Source organism: Mauremys reevesii, linkage group 20 (assembly GCF_016161935.1).
Source record: "Mauremys reevesii isolate NIE-2019 linkage group 20, ASM1616193v1, whole genome shotgun sequence".
NCBI classification, from domain to species: domain Eukaryota; kingdom Metazoa; phylum Chordata; order Testudines; family Geoemydidae; genus Mauremys; species Mauremys reevesii.
The window spans coordinates 21243391-21263325 of record NC_052642.1 but is presented as its reverse complement, the minus strand read 5'-3'; the positions used below and the strand labels follow the sequence as shown (position 1 = coordinate 21263325).

Below are 19935 nucleotides of genomic sequence, written 5' to 3'. Positions count from 1 at the left end.
CATTAAGTTACCAGAATGAGAAAGTACCCTATCAGTTATTGCTGACCATTTAATGACATGAAAAGTATCCTGTAATAGCAAGATACTTAGTTATATGGGAAATGCCATACAATTACTGGGTAAATACATGGTTACTTCTGCCTCCTAAACTACATCATGGGTCACACAGCACTTACTTTTGGTTCTATTAAGTGTAATTAACTAGTAATCTGCTGGCACATGTAATTACTCCATGAAGTTACTATGTAATTGAAGAGCTATTATGGAATATTTGAGAACTATAGCCTAGATCATTACCTAATATTCTGCTCAAGTGTCCAAGTCCTTCTTTTTAACTCCCTTCTGGTTATGCTTCAGAACACAGCTTTAAAAGTACTAAGACTTGATGTTGCTTCATCTTTTGTAGGTGTGCTGAGTGTGGGCAAGAAAAGGGAACAGCAGGTCCCTTCTACAGTGCACCTGTTCAGGACGCTGGCAGAATGGTGATCCAATGCTCTACTAATTGCTAGATGGGGGAACTAACTAACATGCCCCCTGCAAATGTGCTGTTCCCCAGCTGTTACCTAAAAGCAAGTGCTGTGGGTAGAATACACTGCTCCTGTTTTGAACCAGCTGTAAGGAGCAACACCAAATCTGTTGCCCCGGAACCTGCCTTGTGTGTGCAGAATGGGTAAGTGAACCTCTGTTTGGCTACTGCAACTCAGGTCCCCCCCATTACCCAGCACAATATCATCAATAAAAGCCAGAACCTAACTTCTTCAACTCAAAGCAACAACTGAAAGATTTCCTTAGTCTCTTGACACAATATTGAAAGATGCCCCAGTAAATAGCATTTTGATATTTTGTTGTTGATGAGCAAGGCATGCAATAGAATCATAGAATATCAGGGTTGGAAGGGACCTCAGGGGTCATCTAGTCCAACTCCCTGCTCAAAGCAGGACTAATCCCCAATTATTTTTCCCCCAGATTCCTAAATGGCCCCCCCAGGAATTGAATGCATAACCCTGGGTTTAGTAGGCTAATGCTGAAACCATTGAGCTATCCCTCCCCCTAATTTAATGCTCCTTCAGTGATGACAAAAATTAAAAAAACAGCATCTATATCCTTCAACATTTAGAATACATCTGAGTTAATAACAGATTTATTGGGCAGCACAGAAGAAATAACTTAATTACATCATTCATCACTTGAAGATATTGGATTACACTGTTAGTGGAAGAGATACAAAAATTAGTCAGATAAACATAGTACATTTTGCACAATTTACTTACCATTTGTCAATACACTGAAACCAGTTCAATGTATTACGCTTATTAATGAAGGTAAAATGTTTGCAGAAAGAGCAATTCCCTAGTGAGAACTGATTAATCAAGCAATACTAATTTGTCATTACTGTGAACCAATGTGCCTCCTGGCAGCACTAATCAGGAACCTTAGCCTGCATGCAAAGCCCCACTGGAGTCAAGAGTTTCAAATTGTTTAGAGCATTCCCCTCTTTAAAATACATAATCAAATCTAGGTCTTGAATAAAAAGTCCCAACCTAGACAACAGGACATATGGCACCTGCTTTTCTTTTGTATCTTATATGAAAAGTCCAAAAATGGCATATTTCACATCTGCCACTTAAGGAGGAGGTGAAAAACTAAAATGATTAACGTTAATGAATGCTTTCCGTGCTTTAATGCTTTTAATAGCATTTGTCTCTCAGGGCCCTATCTAAGGAGAGTTATGTCATTCAAAGAGTGGTACAATGTGACTGTCATATCAGTTAAATGAAATCAGTATTTTGATTTCACAATAATTGTAATTGTATTCAAGAGGCTATCTGACAATTACAGGATGGTAAGTAACCAGGAAAATTGGTTGAAAACTATAGTAAAGAACAGAATTATCAGACACATAGATGAACACAATATGTTGGGGAAGAGTCAATGTGGCTTTTGTAAAGGGAAATCATGCTTTACAAATTTATTAGAATTCTTTGAGGGTATCAACAAACATGTGGACAAGAGCAATCCAATGGATACAGTGTACTAGGACTTTCAGAAAGCTTTTGACGGTCCCTGTAGCAGGGCGATCACCCCGCTCAGGTTAGAAAGGAGTTAAAAGCAGCCAAGGGAGGCTGGTTGGGTAGTCAGCCATAGGTGTAGTTGCACCAAATTAGGGCACAGCTGGCCCTGATAAAAGGGCTGGCTGAGAAAGAGAGACTCTTGCTCCAGCTGGGGATCAGAGAGCACTAGGCTGCCTCGGAGAGCAAGCAGGGTACCTGAGACAGAGCAGGGCTGGGGAAAGGTAGGCAGAGCTGAGGCGCTCTGGCCTGGTGAGTCCCCAGGCTGAGGTCTTGCTAAAGGCCAGGGGAGGTACTAGGGCTGCAGGGAGGCAGCTGGGGCTAGAAAGGCAGTAGGTCCAACCCTTGTCAGTGATGAAAACCATTTCAGACTGCAGTTTGCCCATGAGGCAAGGTGGGTATAGCAGGTTGGGGTTCCCCTGGGAGGGGAGACCCAGAGTGTGGGGGCACTGCTGTGGGGTAGCACCCCAAGGTAAGGGGTATGGGTGTCCGAGAAGGACACAGGGCCAGAAGTGGTGGAGACAACAGGGCAGGTAACATATCTTGGGGGTGCTGCCCTACACCTTACCTCAGTGGCTACTGCCACTTGTCATCTAGCCCCTTCTCTTGGGGCAAACTGCAGTTGAAATAGCTGTTCTTATGTTCTAGATAGAATAAAATCAACTTGATAGCAAAATGAGTAACACAAGGGACATTATGCCAGTGGAACTGCCTTGGTCTGAGGAGAATGCAGCAAGAGGTTGAAGGCTTGTCTGGGAAGCGCCACATAATTCAAGAATTCCTACCTCATAATGCAGGGGTCCTTGTTGTTCTTCGTATTATGGTAGTGCCTAGAGGCCCTGACACAGGTCAGGGCTCCAGTGTGCTAGGCTACTCTATAATAGTAAAAGACAGTCCATCACAAAATGTTTAATATCTAACACATCCCTGCTGCATATTTTGGTCTTCCACCTGACATGGAAAACAAAGCTTTGTTGGCTGTCTAGACTAGTCAGCAAGGGGTTATAAACTAGGGTGATGGAATGAGCACTCTGTTAGCACAAAAGTGAGACATTGAGGACAAAATTAAGCAAGGAACCAAAGAACATGAAGAGAAGAAATTCTTGACTTGCCTATATGCCAATGCTAGGAGCCTGAGTAACAAATAAAAGGAATTGTAATTGCTCATTTATGAGCATAAATTTGATCTAGTTAGCTTTACTGAAACCCTGGTGAGATGATTTGCATGATTGGAATTTTAAAATCAATGGTTATCCTCTATTTAGGAAGGATTGGGTAGGCAAAAGAGAAAGGGGAGTGGCACTCTATATTAAAAATGGCATTACCTATTTCCAAGTTGGAAGAAAATGATCTTGTGTGCTTATGAATCAAGTCCTAACAGATAAAGCACAAGATGGGGTATTAGTTGGTGTCTTTTACAGACCCTAAATGACACTTGAACAGGATGACTGCCTCCTTATGCACTCTTCTATAATGTGTAAGAAGAAAAGCTGTGTAATCATAAGGGACTTCAATTTGAGTGACATGTTCCTAACTCAAACAGTGTTGCAGTCAACATGCAAGAATTCTTTATTAGACCTTGTCCTAACAAATAAAGAGGACTAATCTGCCATAAAGCCAGTTACCCTGCGATGAAGAAAAAAGCATGTTGTCCAAAAGCTTTAGCTCTGTCCTGGTGCCTATAATGTTCATACGAACAGGCACAGGTAATGATCAAGATAAGATAGAATGTTACAACTTAGACTGAGTGTGATTCACCCCCCCCCAAAAAATGCAGCACCCTGCGAAGTGGGGCAGTAAGCTGTTAGACCTGCACTGTTAGAATTGCATGCAAACACTACATGTTTTAATGTGGCTAAATGTAAATGTACACAGCTAAGGGGAAAAAAACGTAGGCTGTACTTACAGGACCAGGGGGGACTATATCCTGGGAAGCAGGGACTCTTTTTAAAAAAAAAAAAAAAAGATTTGCAGGTCATAGTGGATATGAGATCCCAGTGCAATGTGGTGGCCAAAAGAGCTAATGTGATCCTGGACTGCATAAATGGGGAATCTCAAGTAGGAGCAAAGAGGTGATTTTACCTCTGTATTTGGTACTGGTGTGACTGCTGCTGGAATATTGTGTCCAGTTCTGGTGCCCGCAATTTATGAAAGGTGTTGATAAACTGGAAAGGCTTCAGAGAAGAGCCATGAGAATGATTAAAGGATTGGCAAACATGCCTTATAGTCATAGACTCAAAGGGCATGTTTACACTGCAGTAAAAAACCTGCGGCTGGCCTGTGTCAGCTGATGCAGGCTCAGGCTGTGAGGCTATACATTACAATGTAGACTTTCAGGTTAAGACTGGAGCGTGGGCTCTGGGACCCCATGCTGGAGAGAGTCCCAGAACCCGGGCTCCAACCTGAGCCCTACACTGCAATTTTATAGCCCTGCAGCCCAAGCCACATGAGCCTAAGTCAGCTGATGTAAACCAGACACAAGTGTTCTATTGCAGTGTAGACATACCCAAAGAGCTCAATGTATTTAGCTTAACAAAGAGAAGTAGGGAGACCAGGTGTCCCGATTTCCTAGGGACAGTCTTGATTTTTGGGGCTTTTTCTTATATAGGCTCCTATTACCCCCCACCCCGTCCCGATTTTTCACATTTGCTGTCTGGTCACCCTAAAGAGAAGGTTAAGGGGTGACTTAATTACAGTCTATAAGAATCTACATGGAGAGCAAATATTTAATAATAGGCTCTTCAATCTAGCAGAGAAAGGTGTACCATGACCCAGTGGCTAGATGCTGAAGCCAGACAAATTCAGATTGGAAATAAGGAGTAAATTTTTAAAAGTGAGGGTAATTAACTATTGTAATAATTTACCACGGATCATGGTGGATTCTCCATCACTGACAATTTTAAAATCAAGATTGGATGTTTTTCTAAAAGCTCTGCTCTAGGAATCATTTTTGGGAAGTTCTATGGCCTGTGTTATACAGGAGGTCAGACTAAGTGACCACAATTGTCCCTTCTGTCCTTGGAATCTATGATTATTGTGTGGTGGAACCAAGAGGTGGTTAATGAGTTTAAATGATGTATACATCAGGTGCTTTCAAGTCTTGCCTAGATTTTGTAGCACCAGTGAAATATTGATTCTTCTTCTATCTAAGAGGGTATGTACTGAAACTAATCTATCTCATATTTCATCATATTTTTAATATTAACTCAATGTTTTGGAACAGCTTTTTCTCCCTGGAAGTCACCATGTTTTGCCACAGGCTTTCTAGTAATACTGTTCATGCCTTATGCTATATATGTATTTCCGTAGTGTTAATTTTCCAGTTTGCTCTTTCCCTTGCTAATGAAAAGCCTATGTATCATGCTTTTTTCCCATGCGTTTGAAAGCTTAGGGAAAATATTTGTAAAATAAATGAATTCCTGGTCACTGGGATAGGTAAGTTCAGTAAAATACTTGCACTTGAAAAAATATGAAAATGCATGTCCAATTACTCTTTAATGAAACTGTTGTGTGAGAGAGCCAACTTTAAGGCTTACTTCTGGCTCTTATACAACATGATGGCTAGCAACAGTGCTTTAAGTGGAGGGAAAGTTATGATATCTTCCAGCTTTTTCTCCACTTTCTTTTTCATATGTATGGCACCAGCAGCAATGGGTGTCCAAGGCTTAACTAATTAAGTCATTCGCTGGGGCCACAATTTCACCTGTGATATCTATATAGAACCATTTAAGAGTACCTTTGCAATATGATGAACAAATACCCTTTCAATAATAGCATGTACTTCTGGAAATACAGTGGCAAAGTACCGGTAGATATATTTTACTTTTTCCTGAATAATTCTTTATTTTTTGTTTAGTTGGTCGGAAAAACTTGGTTTTACAAGCTTGATTTTTAATGTATGAACATTGATTTATATTCATTCTTTAGAAATGTCCACCTAATGTTGGCTGCTCCTAAGTAACTTAGGCACCTTTAAAAATCTGACACTATCTCCCTACTTTACTTAACATCTTCTGTTTCCTCAGAAGTATTTGCTTACTTGTCTCTAACTTAATGGCATTTCAAGCTACCAATGAAATATAGAGCTAACGTGCTCCTACATAATTCCATAAAGGAATGTGCTTCTTTAACCACATCCTTCAAAAAACCCAGAAGTATTTGCTGCACATCAGCGGCTTGTCATATACTTTCATAAGGAACATTTTACACCTGCCACCATTTTACAGGAAAAGTGCCAGCTTCACAGGAGAAAACATTAACTAATTTACACAAAGTCTTAGGTGATCTATTAGCTCTGCATAAAAACAAGAATATGTAATTACCAAGTCCAGAGACTGAATTAAATTTGATTGACTGCACAGAGTGAATGAGGAGAGTTATTAACAACAAAAACCTAGCAAATTGTTCCTATTGCATATGTCCTCCCTGACATTGTTAGCATTGTACATGCCTTCACACTAGGGACACTACAGCTTTAACCAAGTTTATGCATGGTTGACGCTAAACATGGTTCATGTCCATACACAACATGGTCAAAACTCCATTAGTAACTGTGCTTGGCCAACAGTGTTTTGCCCCTGCCAGAGGCCTAGCATGACAAATGGATTCTCTTCCTGTAACCAGTTCAGCATACTGTTTTTTTTCAGTGTCAGTAGGGCACCCTTAACTATATTTGAGTTACTTGTGTAGCCAGTCATCCTTTCTTCTAGGTCTCTGGACATCTCAGGGTACATCGGTGCCACTCTGTGTATATCCTTAAGGCACTCTGTCCTCTACTGAACCACTGTGGGATAGCTGCCCAAATTTTCCCAAATTGTGCTGACAAAAACATGGTTTGGCAAGATGGTAGATGTGGTCACATAAGCATGTTGTGATAGCAGAGAAGCTGCTATGGGGACCGAAACTGATAATCTGTAACTGGTTAAGGTAACCATGGCTCTAACTAGTTACAAAATTATGGCTAAAAGTTATTGTGTGAAATAAATACATTTCACTTTTTCGGGTATGAGGCTTCACAGGTTAATTGCAAGAATTTTGCCAGTACCCAGGACAAGCTGGGAAGCTTGGGTATTTCTGTCCCAGCTTCTCTCTACTCTTTGATTTAATGGTCTGTTTGAGCAACTGCATCTCAGTGCTTTCAATAAGAAAATGTCATAGAGGTACATGGCTGCCTGGTTCAACAGCTCTTGGCTTTGACAGCTCAAATTTACAGCTTTAATTCAGCAGACTGGAAGTCTGGTATTTCTGTATATACTTAGTGAAATGCTAAAGGAACAATATTTCACAAAGTGACATAACTGTAACCAATGACCCACCGAGGATCAAAATCTTAGCCATTGTGAAATGGTTCACCAACAAATTCGTAACCCAGAATTTCTATCGGCAAATGACAAGATCACGGTTAAAATCCTGTATGACTGTCATGCCATGCAAGGAATGACCTGTATCTTTTTGTTTAGTTTCTATGTAATGAATAGTTTGAACTTTTAGCAGCATTATTTGGAGCCAAGTTTGTTTGAGCCACTACTTTTGTTCTTGTTTAATAATTACCCTAATATCAATACATGTTTTATAGGCACCCCTCTACACTCAGTTCCTTGATCGCTTACACAAACAGTATTTCAAAACTGTCTGTTTGTCACTAGGTAACTACAACTTCCTTCCTAACAAATACTGTGATTGTGTTCAGGGACAGAGTAGGAGGGACACTTAACAAGTTATAAATTAATTAAAAACAAACAGCATGGGTTCACACGAGATATCTGTGGAGGATGTTTTTGAGCAATAAAATCTTGTGTAGCATGGGACCTATATACTTAAAATCTGCCTGCAAGCATGTTGAATTCCCATTCTTCTCTGAGCAAAGTACATAATCCAAATTCACTCCCTTCCTGGCATTTTTCTTTATTATTTATTTACAGCAACAAACCAAGCATAGTCAAAGCTTTCTCCTCACGCCCGGCTGTTTTTAGGTTTTCCCTGTATGACTGCCTCTGTCCCAGCCCCTAGTTATGTGTGCCAACCTATCTTATATCCTGGTTATAGTAAATAGAATCTACCTTCTGGCATGAATCAGAAAAAATATTCCCCCTATCTAAGTAGGGTTCAAGTGTCTAACAGCAGTATGACTCAACAAGTGCAAAGGAATCTTAACATCTGCCCCCTGTTGCCTCTCAGTTTCCACTCACAGCAGATGTGATCAGCTGGGAGGCCTTTGTCAGAAATTGTGACCAGTAGTACGGCATTCTTCATACAGCATTCTCATCTATAGACCTCAAAAGAGCCAGAGTCTGACAGCATTTAGAACATATGCATCTGTTGGTAGGCTTCCAGTCCTTTAGCAGGAAGGAGAGTTGTGACTCACCAACAAAGGGCTGGGTTTCTATAGCAGTGATCTGATTAATCTTTATGGATGGTAGTGTTGATTTAACTTGTGTGCTCTTTAGCTAATATGATGGTGTGACTGTGATGGGCACTGTATATAAATAATTGTATAAAAATAAGACCATGAGCCTAACACAACTGAGATTTTCTGAAGGCTTAACAACACTCAAGCAGAAAAGTAGACATAATTTACCCAGACTTTAGGAAAGATGTGGATACAGAGTGAACAGAAATTGACCAATTGATACGGTCACTAAGTATAGTGTTGGGAGAGCTGCTTGGTGTTAAGACAGGGTCCAAATTCATCACTGATTTGCACCCCGTAGGACTCCACCAAAGTCAACAGCTTTGCATGGTTTATCAGGCAATGCAGAATTCGGCTCTGAGTACATTTGTGAATGAAAGTATTTTGTGTGGCAGGGGATGAGTAGTGGAGTAGTAAGCAATAAGTAATAAGCATTTACTTTACATGTCACTGACCCAAAAACAAAGCACATTCAGTACGGTGGAGGAACTTGCTGAGAGCACTAAACTGTGAGGTAAGTGTTAAATACAACAAAGGAAAGCAATGTAATTCAGAATGACCTGGTCTGCCTAATAGTATTGATAATTAAATGAATTATTCATTTTACAGAAGTAATGAAGCTAGAGACAAAGCCGCGAAGAAGTAAAATACACCATGTTTCCCCATGATAACCATGGGCTGAGGTTCTATGGGGGCTAGACCCCCAGTCTGTGGGATGGCCAACTCCTCCATGCTGCTCCCTGTGAGAGGACTGTGTGCATTGTCATATACACCATGTGGAGATAAACACCACTGGAAGCACCACCTTGGAAGGCCCAGAATGACAGCTTTTCTCATGGCCTTTGATTGACCCAGTGCCCTATTTAAGCACATTAAGCGTTCCAGAAAAATCTGTGCAAAAAGATGGACACCCCTGCTAGTTATAGTGAGGGACTTGCCTCGTGGCTTGCTCTTGGACTCCTGATCTCTGACTCTTGTTCCTGATTCCAGCTCTGACCATCAGTGCTGTTCCTGCCTTGTAACTGCCACAGCTCCGACCATTAGAGCTGACCACCCAAGCCCTGGTCATGACATGGGCAAAGTAAACACCAGATAATACTCAGAGAGGATCCCAATAAACACTAAATCCTAGGGCACTGAGATCCACAAAATCCTAAAGGGAATAGAGGCAGCAAGGCTATTTGAGTTGCTTTTAGGTACAACCAGAGGTCATGAATTTAAGCTAAGGAAGGGCAGTTCACACTGGAATTGAGCTGAATCTCTTTTTACTGAAAGTAGTTAAAAGGGACAGTGTTCCAAGGGCAATAGCAAGAGCAGCTGGTGTATATCATTTCCAAAAAGGAGCTAGACAACCACTGGGAAGTAAAAAATTATTTATGGTGCAACTGCTAAGTCAAAAGAAGGATGCTTCTAGTGTCCTTGCTAACTCCTTCCTTCCTTAATAGTTCCTCTGTTTGTTTGTATTTGCTTTGTGGGTGCGTGCGTGTAATCAAAATTTCTCTTGAAAAAGCTTTTGCTGCTGATAGCCCTTCATCTTCATACAAAAATCAACATTAACTATATGTTATTTTGCTCACAACATGTCTTTTCCCCCTTTAAGAACAACATGGGACTCTATGTTCCTTATGCACAAACTTGATTGACACCCAAACAATGAGGGCTGCAGTCATGAGCAAACCCTTATCATTCACCCAGCATTCAGTGTTCTTAAAGCTAAGGACCTTTTCAACCAATCATGTACTGTCAGATCCTGATTGACAATATAATAATTTTTTTAAAAGCCTTGCATTAATAAGCACTTCCCACACTGCCACCAGGCCCTTGTCAATGGTGAGAAACAGCTTTATGTGTGTAACTGTCACACACGTGACAATGTCATCATGCACAACACAACAGATCGTTATGAGCTGAATAACAATGAACTGAGCTGAAGTGAACTAAGACAGCACTCTGGTCAGTTCCCAGACTACACCCAAATGCAGGGGGGAAAAAAACAGAGGAGAGAGACACAGAACGTATTTTCACTTCCTTTGCTACCTCTGTATAAGGCCTGCATGTTGAAGTCACCAGAATTCTCCCAGGGGTCACATTCAGAGCTGTTATAAAATGCAGGCATGTAAGCATTTCAGTACTTTACCAATCTGTGCAGTATATACAGCTGTTTAATGAGGCCTACTGTCATTAGAATAAAATGTATCAAGGACTTTCTTTAAAGAGCCTCTTATTTATAGTATCATCACATACCTTAATACATTTTTACTGTAAATTGCTTTGAAATACTATGCAAACATTCAAGACAGTGCTGAAGTAATGTAAATTTGAACAGATTCTAATAAGGGGAGTTTAGGACACTTTTCAAATAAATTTTCAGCAAAGGAGGAATATATCTATAAAAAGCACATGCTCCCAATGTGTAATTTAGCAGCAGACAATGAAGTCTCAGCATGTACTGAGCTACCAATAAAAGATGGGGATATCTTTTTTCAAAGTTTCAGAGTGGGCAATCTTACTCCACTACTAAAAAACTGTTCCACAGGGATATATAATTATTTAGCACTAACCATCTGGAGGACAAAATTAATTTTTCTGAACAGCATCCATGCTGAAAAATCTATTAAACAATCTTCAACCTGAATGTCAAAAACCCTTTATTAATATCCAGTCACCTTCAGAGCTCTCCATAACTCTGTATCCGCCCTCTGACATAATTTTTTGTCTCTATTGCTCTTATTTCCTCATATGTCTCCTTTGTACACTCTCAGCTCAGTGCCTTTTTCTACACTACTGTTTGTCTCTGAAACAGCCTTCTTATATTGGCCTACTGATATATCAAATTCCGTCCATGTTCTCCATCACAAACCTATTCAATTCTCGCCTCTTTTGTGAAGTAATCAAGCTCTAATGGCCCATCCCACTCTGTTTCATCTTATAGCATTTGTTTTTGCTTGGGCCTTAGACTGTAAGCCATTCAGGGCAAGGATTTATAACCTGTTTGGCATTGCCCTACTATGGTACATCACTATCCCATAAATATTAGTAACAAAGCCTGCCCCTTCGCAAAGAGCTATAACTAGATGGGACTGTTTGAACAAGTAAAATATTTGCATTACAGATCCCTGGTGACAAGATGAAGTAAAGGAGAGTAATCCAGCCCTATGCAAAATTTAAACCTGGCCATGTCTGCCTTTTCATACAAAGAGTAATTATATGGTGGAATCTTCAACAGGATTTTATTAATAAAAATTGACCTCCCCAGCAAAGTGCAAATCACAGCAAAGAAAACAAATGGCATATTAGACATATTCTAGCTGTTTTCTGGATCTTTTCCTTGAGGTATCAGTATCTAATTTCCTTCTATATTATTTTTTTAAATATATTTTTCCATTATCTTAAACTGAGGATATTAATTAGAAAACATACATTTGCCTACTTAGCACGCAAGGAGACTGAAGGTTTTATACCTTCCGAGCAAAATTCTACCCTACCTTACCAAAGATATACAGAGTGAGTAGAGGAGGCCAGCATAAAGCATGATATATAGAGGGTTCAGAAGACTTTCTCACAGAGCTGAGCAGGACAGATACTGAGTCATGTACTTCACAAAGCAGCTTACAGAAAGGAGCAATGTATCATTGCCATTATTAAATTGCAGCATCAAAGCTGGGTGCCTAAGCAAGTCCCCAAACAGACAGCCCTCACTTCCTTTGGTCCATGGAGCATTGCTAGCCAAGTCATTCATGCCTCAAAGAGAGTACTAGACTGAAATCCTGTTCAGCAGTTCCATGGGTGCACTGGGATGGGAAGAAAAAATATGTTCCCTCTGCCTTTTTCAATCTGCCCCAACCACACCTCCACAACTCAAAGCAGGATTTTACCATAATTCTAGTCTATTCTAGTTGATTTAGGTTCTTATACCACAGTCGTCACCATAGCATCAGAACACCTACATGTTCAGCATTCCTAAAGTAGAGAATTTCATGTGCATCACAGGGGAGTGTACTACTGTTTACAGGGCATGCATGTATTTGAATCGGTACAGAAAAGTTCACAACTTCCTCACTGCTAGCACACTTTGGGCCTGATTCTGATTTTTCTTACACTAGTGTAAATTGGGAGTAACTGAAGTCAATGACATTCTGTAAGTGTAACTCTAGTGTGAGGTCAGAATCAGACCCTTTATCAATAGCACCTAATTACTTGACCTCAAAATTAATTAAACTGTGTTCTCAAGGTTTTCACTCCAGTATCTCTTTACAATGCTCAGAATGCTCACATAGGCAGCATTATGAGAAGGGTGCATTGTTTGAACTGAGGAACTCACCACCATGACACAACTCTAGGGAGAGTCTGTCTTTTTCCAGCTACATCTCATGAAAACTTTTAGAGATTTTTCTACAGTAAATAAACCATGTTGCCTGGTTGAGGTGGAAATTTCTGTTTTTATTGGCTATCTACTTCCAGTCCCTCTCTCTGTTTTAGTCCTTTGATGAGGGTCCCACTTGGAAGGTGGGGTTTCAAGCGAGAGATTATTTTAATTGGAAAAGGACCTTTTCTCAGACCATTTTCTGGAAAACATGCAAAAGACAGAAACATACCTTTAATGCATCTTCACTCTCAGTTGGCTAAGTGTAATATAGCATCATAGCAAGCTATGTTTAAATAATCTTTTTAATTAATTTTTGTACTGTCTAGCTTCTATCTCGTAGACAGACCCACACAACTTGAGCCTTCCTGTTTGCTACAGCTATGGAGCGCTACTATTTTTCAGACTACTTAAACGATTTCCTCATCTCAGTTTCCTTTTTACTGCAAAAGGATATTACCTACGCTGAACTCAGGTGAATTGTTTCCCCCTGAAATTATCTTAATGGAGCAGGAAGAACAGGTTTTTATTTTTGAATTCCATAATGAATTGACACACAGAAAAGAGGTTCTTGCAGGAGTCACAAACCCTCCAAACCCTCATGCTTCCCGAGCCTCAAGGCACGAGATTCTAAAATCTCACGTCAACCAATTTGATCACAAAGATTCTAATTCAGCACAGGTTATTGAGAAGTCAGATTTCATGCTATCTCTTATGGAGAGGAGGGTGATAAGGGTACACAATGACACTCTAGCAAAAGTATGGGCCCCTAATTTAAATACAGAGCATGAGGTTGCAGTGGGAAGAATTAGTAGAAATCATACTTCTCTCAGAAAAGAAAATGCAATGGGTAATAAAGATAGAAGGTACAGAGCCGGATGCATAGACATGAGATTTGATGCCAAATATTACCGGTCAAGTCAGAGCTATCTGTCAAGCTGGTGCTCCTTATTAACAATGCATGATCATTGTTATTCACCTGCAATCAGGTCATTTGCCATTATCAAGTCAACAGCTCCTCCTACCCTGTCCATTAGATAATCGTATTTTAATTTAAAAACGGCACATTTATTATCCCTTCAAAGCCCTAATCATTGCATTACAGAAGGAAATATCTTTTATTTTCCCCCCAATCACCAACAAAGAAATCTCAGCTACTGTTCTATTTCTTAGATATAACTTATAAAGTCCATTTTCGCTTTTAAAAGGCAGCAGACGTATTTATTCCTTTTCTTTTCTGTAACATGCCTTGTATAAACCCACAAGTGCCCATTTTACTGCAAATGACAAGAGGAGAATTCAAAAGGATGCTGGAGGCTCATAAATATGCTTCCCAATGTCCACTCCTAACGGTGCATTTACCTTTTTATTCTGTTGACTAAAGAATTAGAAACTATTGATATTGTCTGTGTTGACAGGCCAGGAAAATACTTGCTGTATAGTCACACAGACAAGGGGGAAATAACACTGCAAAACACTGTACAGTGTGGCCACATAACAAGTCTGTTTTCTAAATCCACTTGTTTTTTTTATCAGTCCACATTAATGTCATGATATTGCTCTTTCTTGCCTGGTGAGAGAATTCCAGCATGAAGTGAACTCTTTGATAATTCATATAATTAACACACACATTATCCCTTGTAAAAGATAATTTTGGAGGAAAGGCTGTTTATGAACACATCAGCCTCATGATCATATTAATTACTCTACCATGGGATGACTGCCATTACTTTCTTTGATTACCAAAATTGGACACTATCCAGGGTATATCAAATAAATACATAGTGAAATTGGAGTCAGTATAGGGCAAGGTGATAAAGAGGAAGGAAGGGGCTTTCCTACCATGAGAGGCTGGCTGAACTGGGATGATTTAGACTTCAAAGAAGATGATTAAAGTGCTTGATCCTGAGAAGCCACTGGGCTCCTGTGCCCTCAATGGGACAGGATGCTCAGCCTCATCCCTTACAAGATGATATGCGTGAAATACTTAAACTACAAAGGGGTTATTATAAAATTTAACATTTGTAATTAATTGAGATAACTAGAGAGATCAGAACAAGTGGACATAGGTTAAAGTGAAAAAGAACCTTATATTACAATAATTTAAGGAGGTATTATTTTGCAATTATGAGTGTGTGGAATGGGCTTCCAAAATGGAAGTGGTGGAGGGTAATATCATAGATATCTTTAAGCAAAAATTGTGTGATTTTTATGAAATATACTCTGTTAAAGTCAGTCTCGGGCTTTCAAGCAGCTGGCCATTTTTTCTGGGATTCAGCAGGGAATTTTCCCTGATTCTGTTTTTTACACACACTCTGGTAGTTTTTCACCTGGGGGTGTTTTTGCTTTACTCTATCAAAGAATACATTTTAAACTACATAGTACTAGATTGTGGCTTTTAAAGCAAGCCCTGCACTGGAAAGGTTGCTAAGGAGCCATGCTGCAGATGGAGACTGTGAAAAGAGTAATATCTTGTTACAGGAAGGTTAAAAACAAAGTAACATCAGGATTGTTCAAAATCCCCTGCATTTCAGCTCAAGAATCCTAAAGAATAAATGGGGGCCAGAAGTAAAGAGCTCTAATCTGGGTTACTGGCAGACACCGACGTGTCTTGACTACAACCCAGTTTTCATAAATCATGTTGATTAATGTTTGCAAAGACGAAAAGCACTATGTTACTGCTAGATATTACTATTAACTAAAAGATCAAACCCCCTAGAAAGGCAACCAGTTTATATCTTCCTTTGCTGGTGCATATATAGCATGATGGCTTAACCCAGTAATGGATGTAAGTGAATTTCATATAACCATTCTTTCAGGGGAGCTGGTGAATGTTAAACTACAGCACTCACCGTATGGCCTCTTCCAGTTGTGTGAATCTCTATTTATGTATCACATTGTCAGTCGTTTAGCCTCTGAATCCTTAAACAAAGCTCCTGCGTGTGATAAAATAGGCACTATGTTTTCTCAGTGGGAATAAACTAGCACAGAAATACAAATAATTCTAGACAGCTGTGATTCCATATATAAGAGTGCAGTTTTACAGTGTGTTTCCTTAATGTTTCCATTACAGGTTTGCTACAAGGCTGGGGATGGGAGTGGTTTAAAATTAATATTGAGAGTTTTGAGCTGGTTCCTGCATTTATAATATTCCCCCTGCCCAGCTGAAAAAAATCACTGAAGAGGAAAGGCTGGAAAGCTGCTGATCGCTATTCCTTTTCTGTGCCTTCACATTTTCATTGTTCAAATTACTCTAAGCAAAATAACAGTTCTGGAAATGTGTCCTTTCACAAAAACCAGCCTAGTAAGCTTAAACAGCAAAGACATGTCCTACTATGTCTGTTCCTTTGTGGTTGCTATGGTATTACCACACATTTTTCCATGTGGGAAAGGAAACCCCATGGAGACCAGATAATAAAAGCTTGAATTTCCAGGGCTCTGTGTCCGTCTCGTCTCTTGACCTGTTTGACACTGTCATTCACCAAACCTACACTCACTGCATCCAAATAAACATCCAGCCATCAAGGGAAACATTTAAAAAGGATTGCTAGTTGTCAGACTTGATGAAATATACACTGTGAAACCTGCATTGTAATCAAGTTTGGAGTCATGCCTTTTAAAGATTGTGTTGTTTAAATACATCTGTGCTGTCATGTAATGAAGTTTCCTTCCCCAGACTGTACATTTAAAAGTCACGTTAACGAAACCAAAATGGTTTTTATATTATGGCCAACAACAATTCAGTCAAGTCCCTCACACTGTGTGTGACCTCCACAACGTAATAGGTCCACTCGTCAGTTAACTAATGAGGTTGTCCAGAATTTCTGTAAGTCGATGGATCATCATTCTGTCATGACCATATGTCATGATGTAATAACGCTTCATCAAGATATCATAATTTAATGTTACCACTATGCTTCGAGTAAGGATGTCAGCTTGGCTTTCTCATCTTCATCTTGACAGCCTTATGAAAATGATTGCCCATTACACTCAGCATATTTCTGGTGCTGCAATAAATTTGAGAACTTGAGAAATATGAAACTTAAAAGAAAACCACTTCCACTTTTTGACTGAAAAAACAATGGTACTCATTTAGCGTGTCTGTCAAAAATAAAACTTATAGTCATCAGCTCTGCTCTCATGCACAAAATATATGCCGTTTTACTTAACTGCTAGGTAAAAATAAAAGAACAGAGCTACATCTTTTGTATCACATATGGTCCTTAAATTAGAGACAGAACTATGACAGACCACATGACATTATAATTTCATGAAAGAATTTAATACACTGTTCCAAATTGCCCTGAAAACATGATAGCCGATAGAAGAACTGAAAAATACCAACACTAAAAGAGAAATGAAGGAAGATTACAAGTGAAGAATTCAAGGGTAACCTTCAGTAATGAATGATGTCTCATTGCAGTGGGTCAGTGTGTACAGTTTTCTTAAAATATTCAGTACATAGTGGGTGCTTCTCTTCCTAATGACTTAATGGCCCAGGATAGAGCTTTATTACAAAAGGTGCCATGTTGGGAATGAGATATGAAGCCAAGGTCTGGCAATTTATGGTGTTTAAAGATCCCATAGCACTTCTTGCAAGACTGTATATAAGATCTAGGCCCAAGTTCAGGAGAACATCCCTAGCAAGATCTTTTATTGACTCATGGTCCTAGTTTCCAAGATTAGCCCTGATGTCCTGGCTTAATTCCATTCTGGGTAATTATGCTCTCCCTAGCAAAAAATTCCCCTCAAGCCTCAACTAAATTGTCATAAAGCTTTGTGATATATTGTTGTGCATTGTTATCTAGCTGCCTGAGTTTCACCTTAGAAATGGTTACTTTTCAATGATAGGAGAAGTGATCCATACTATATCTGGAAAACATAGTATACATATCAATTTAAATCTGTAAAATGCTTTGAGATCCTAACAATTCATTCAGACTAATACATTTGGTAGTTATGATTTACAGCAATCTAAATTATTTTAGAATATTGAATATTTCCACCCATTAGATTGGAATGATATTTGTAAAGTTGGATTTTTGCTTTTCAATGTTAGGTTAATTTTGTTACCTTACCATTAAACATATCCAGTCATAACGCACACAGTGTTGATGGAGTTAGTTATTAGAGAGGAATTTATAGTTCCCACGCAGTCAAACAGCAGCTGTTTCAGATGGGAAACAGTTCTGATGTAAAATGCCAAATTACATATTGGGTCAGTCTACTTGACCTTCACATGTCAACTCTCTTTCATTTCTGTCATTTGTGTGTGACATATTTCAAAGATATTAGCTTAGTAAACTAGGCATATTCAATTTGGTTTTTATTCTCTCTCCCCTTTCAGATAAGTACATGCTATATTGCATATAAGGTATTGCACTATTCACCCACCAAAGAATGATATGCAACAGTTGACGTGATTGTCTGCTCAACTCCTTAGCCAAAGAAGGAAAATGAACCACAGTTCTATAGTCTTAATAGACTTTTAATGGATTTAAGGGACTTCTACACCAACACCCCGTAATGGGGAATCCAAAAAAAGAAGAAACATCCCTCATGCAAAGATTCCTTAGGCAAAGAGGATCTGAAGAGCACATGCTTCCACCTGCAAGGCTTTCATACCATGGAAGAGAGAACTCAAGCTCCTGAGACAAAGTCAGCTATTTTTCTGAAAAGGACATTGCACCTTCATTGGTTAAAACCTAAGAAGCATGTATTTATGCCCTAGTTTCTTCCTGCCCCATCAACATATTATTGTCATAATTCCCTCTGACTTCTGCAGCAGCCTTTATTAGAAAAAAGCAAAGATACCTGACAGCAGATTTTAACTTTGTCAGTGAGGTCTCTGAACAGAGCTACTCTAACTGAATGACCACAGAACTGATGAAGAAGAGGAGCAGAGGCTGAGGTTGGAAGTCTCTTGAAATGCAATTGGCTGCCTCTGTTACTTAACTGTCAGGCCTGGAGTGGGAACATCACTGGATTTTGGCTGGTTCTGCTCTGTAATATAACTGGAGTGAAGATCAAATATTACTTGCCTGTTATCGATGTCAAGGCAAAGTCTAAAAGTCTCTTTGTTATATCCATAAAGGCAACAGCAATGGGATGTGTTTGTTCTATATTCATTTAGCCTTGGCTTTGTCATTTGTATTGTCTTTTAATGTCTTGAGATATATGCTGGCTTACAAATTAAATCTTACACTATATAATTGTTCCCTGCTAAGCTATTTCTAAACCTGTCACTTTTTAAAAACAAGCTTGAAGGGCTGATATTAAATCAGTTTTGCTTGATGTTTTGATATTATTTATTAGATGGATTTTGTGTATGAATTTTTAAAATGTCCTGCAATAACTGGAGTTCAACTGTTTCTTAGATGCCATCAACACAGAAGCTTTCTTTGAGTAAAACACTCAGGGATCAGATTCTGATTTCAGTTACACCAGTGTAAATTGAAATTAGTCTACTGACGTCAAAAGCAGTTTCTCCATATATACAGCAGTGTGACTGAGATGAGAATCTAGTCCAAAGTTCCTTTTCTCAGTCACAGAGTATGCAATGTCCCCAGTGTAACCTCCATTAGAACAATTCACAGCTATGGTCAGTCTGGTCAATCCAGATTTCCTCAACTCAATTACTGAGTCAGGTAGTTCTTGCTGTAAGGAACTATTGACTTAGCCACAGATAAAAATCAGTTGGATTAAGGCCGATTGACCACTTCTGTTGGAAGAGGATCAGAGTGAACGGGAGTCAGCACACCAGTTGTACTGCTTGTTTTTTACTCCAATTTACTTCCTGAGATATTTGGATGCACGGGGACATTTGCAACCAACCATCTTTCTGCTGGGCCTATGTCCTTTGTGGCCGATTAAATCTAGTGGAGAATCGTTAGGCACACTTTTGAAGAAGAATGTTAATGCTTTGCTTTGGAAGGCAAGCTACCAGCCACATACACAAGCAGCGGTTAAGTCCTTCCTCAAGAAATCATCTTTGCATGCCAACAGCCTTGTTAATTATTGTCTAGCTATTCCTGGATTCCAGTTTTCCTTGATCCCTCGCTGTCTGAGTTCACACCAAGGTATGGTACAGAAAA

At 39.4% G+C, this 19935-nt stretch overlaps 1 protein-coding gene and 1 long non-coding RNA gene across 2 annotated transcripts in view; one reads left to right on the top strand and one right to left on the bottom strand.

The window, feature by feature from the left end:
* The window catches only part of LOC120387344 (transmembrane protein 211-like), a 142133-nt gene that overhangs the window by 20401 nt on the left and 101797 nt on the right, over positions 1 to 19935 (bottom strand). The gene's annotated exons all lie outside the window — the stretch shown is intronic.
* LOC120387345 lies at positions 501 to 19050 on the top strand. Its single transcript, XR_005590125.1, has 2 exons — positions 501 to 670; positions 18189 to 19050. It is a non-coding gene; the product is annotated as an uncharacterized LOC120387345 (long non-coding RNA).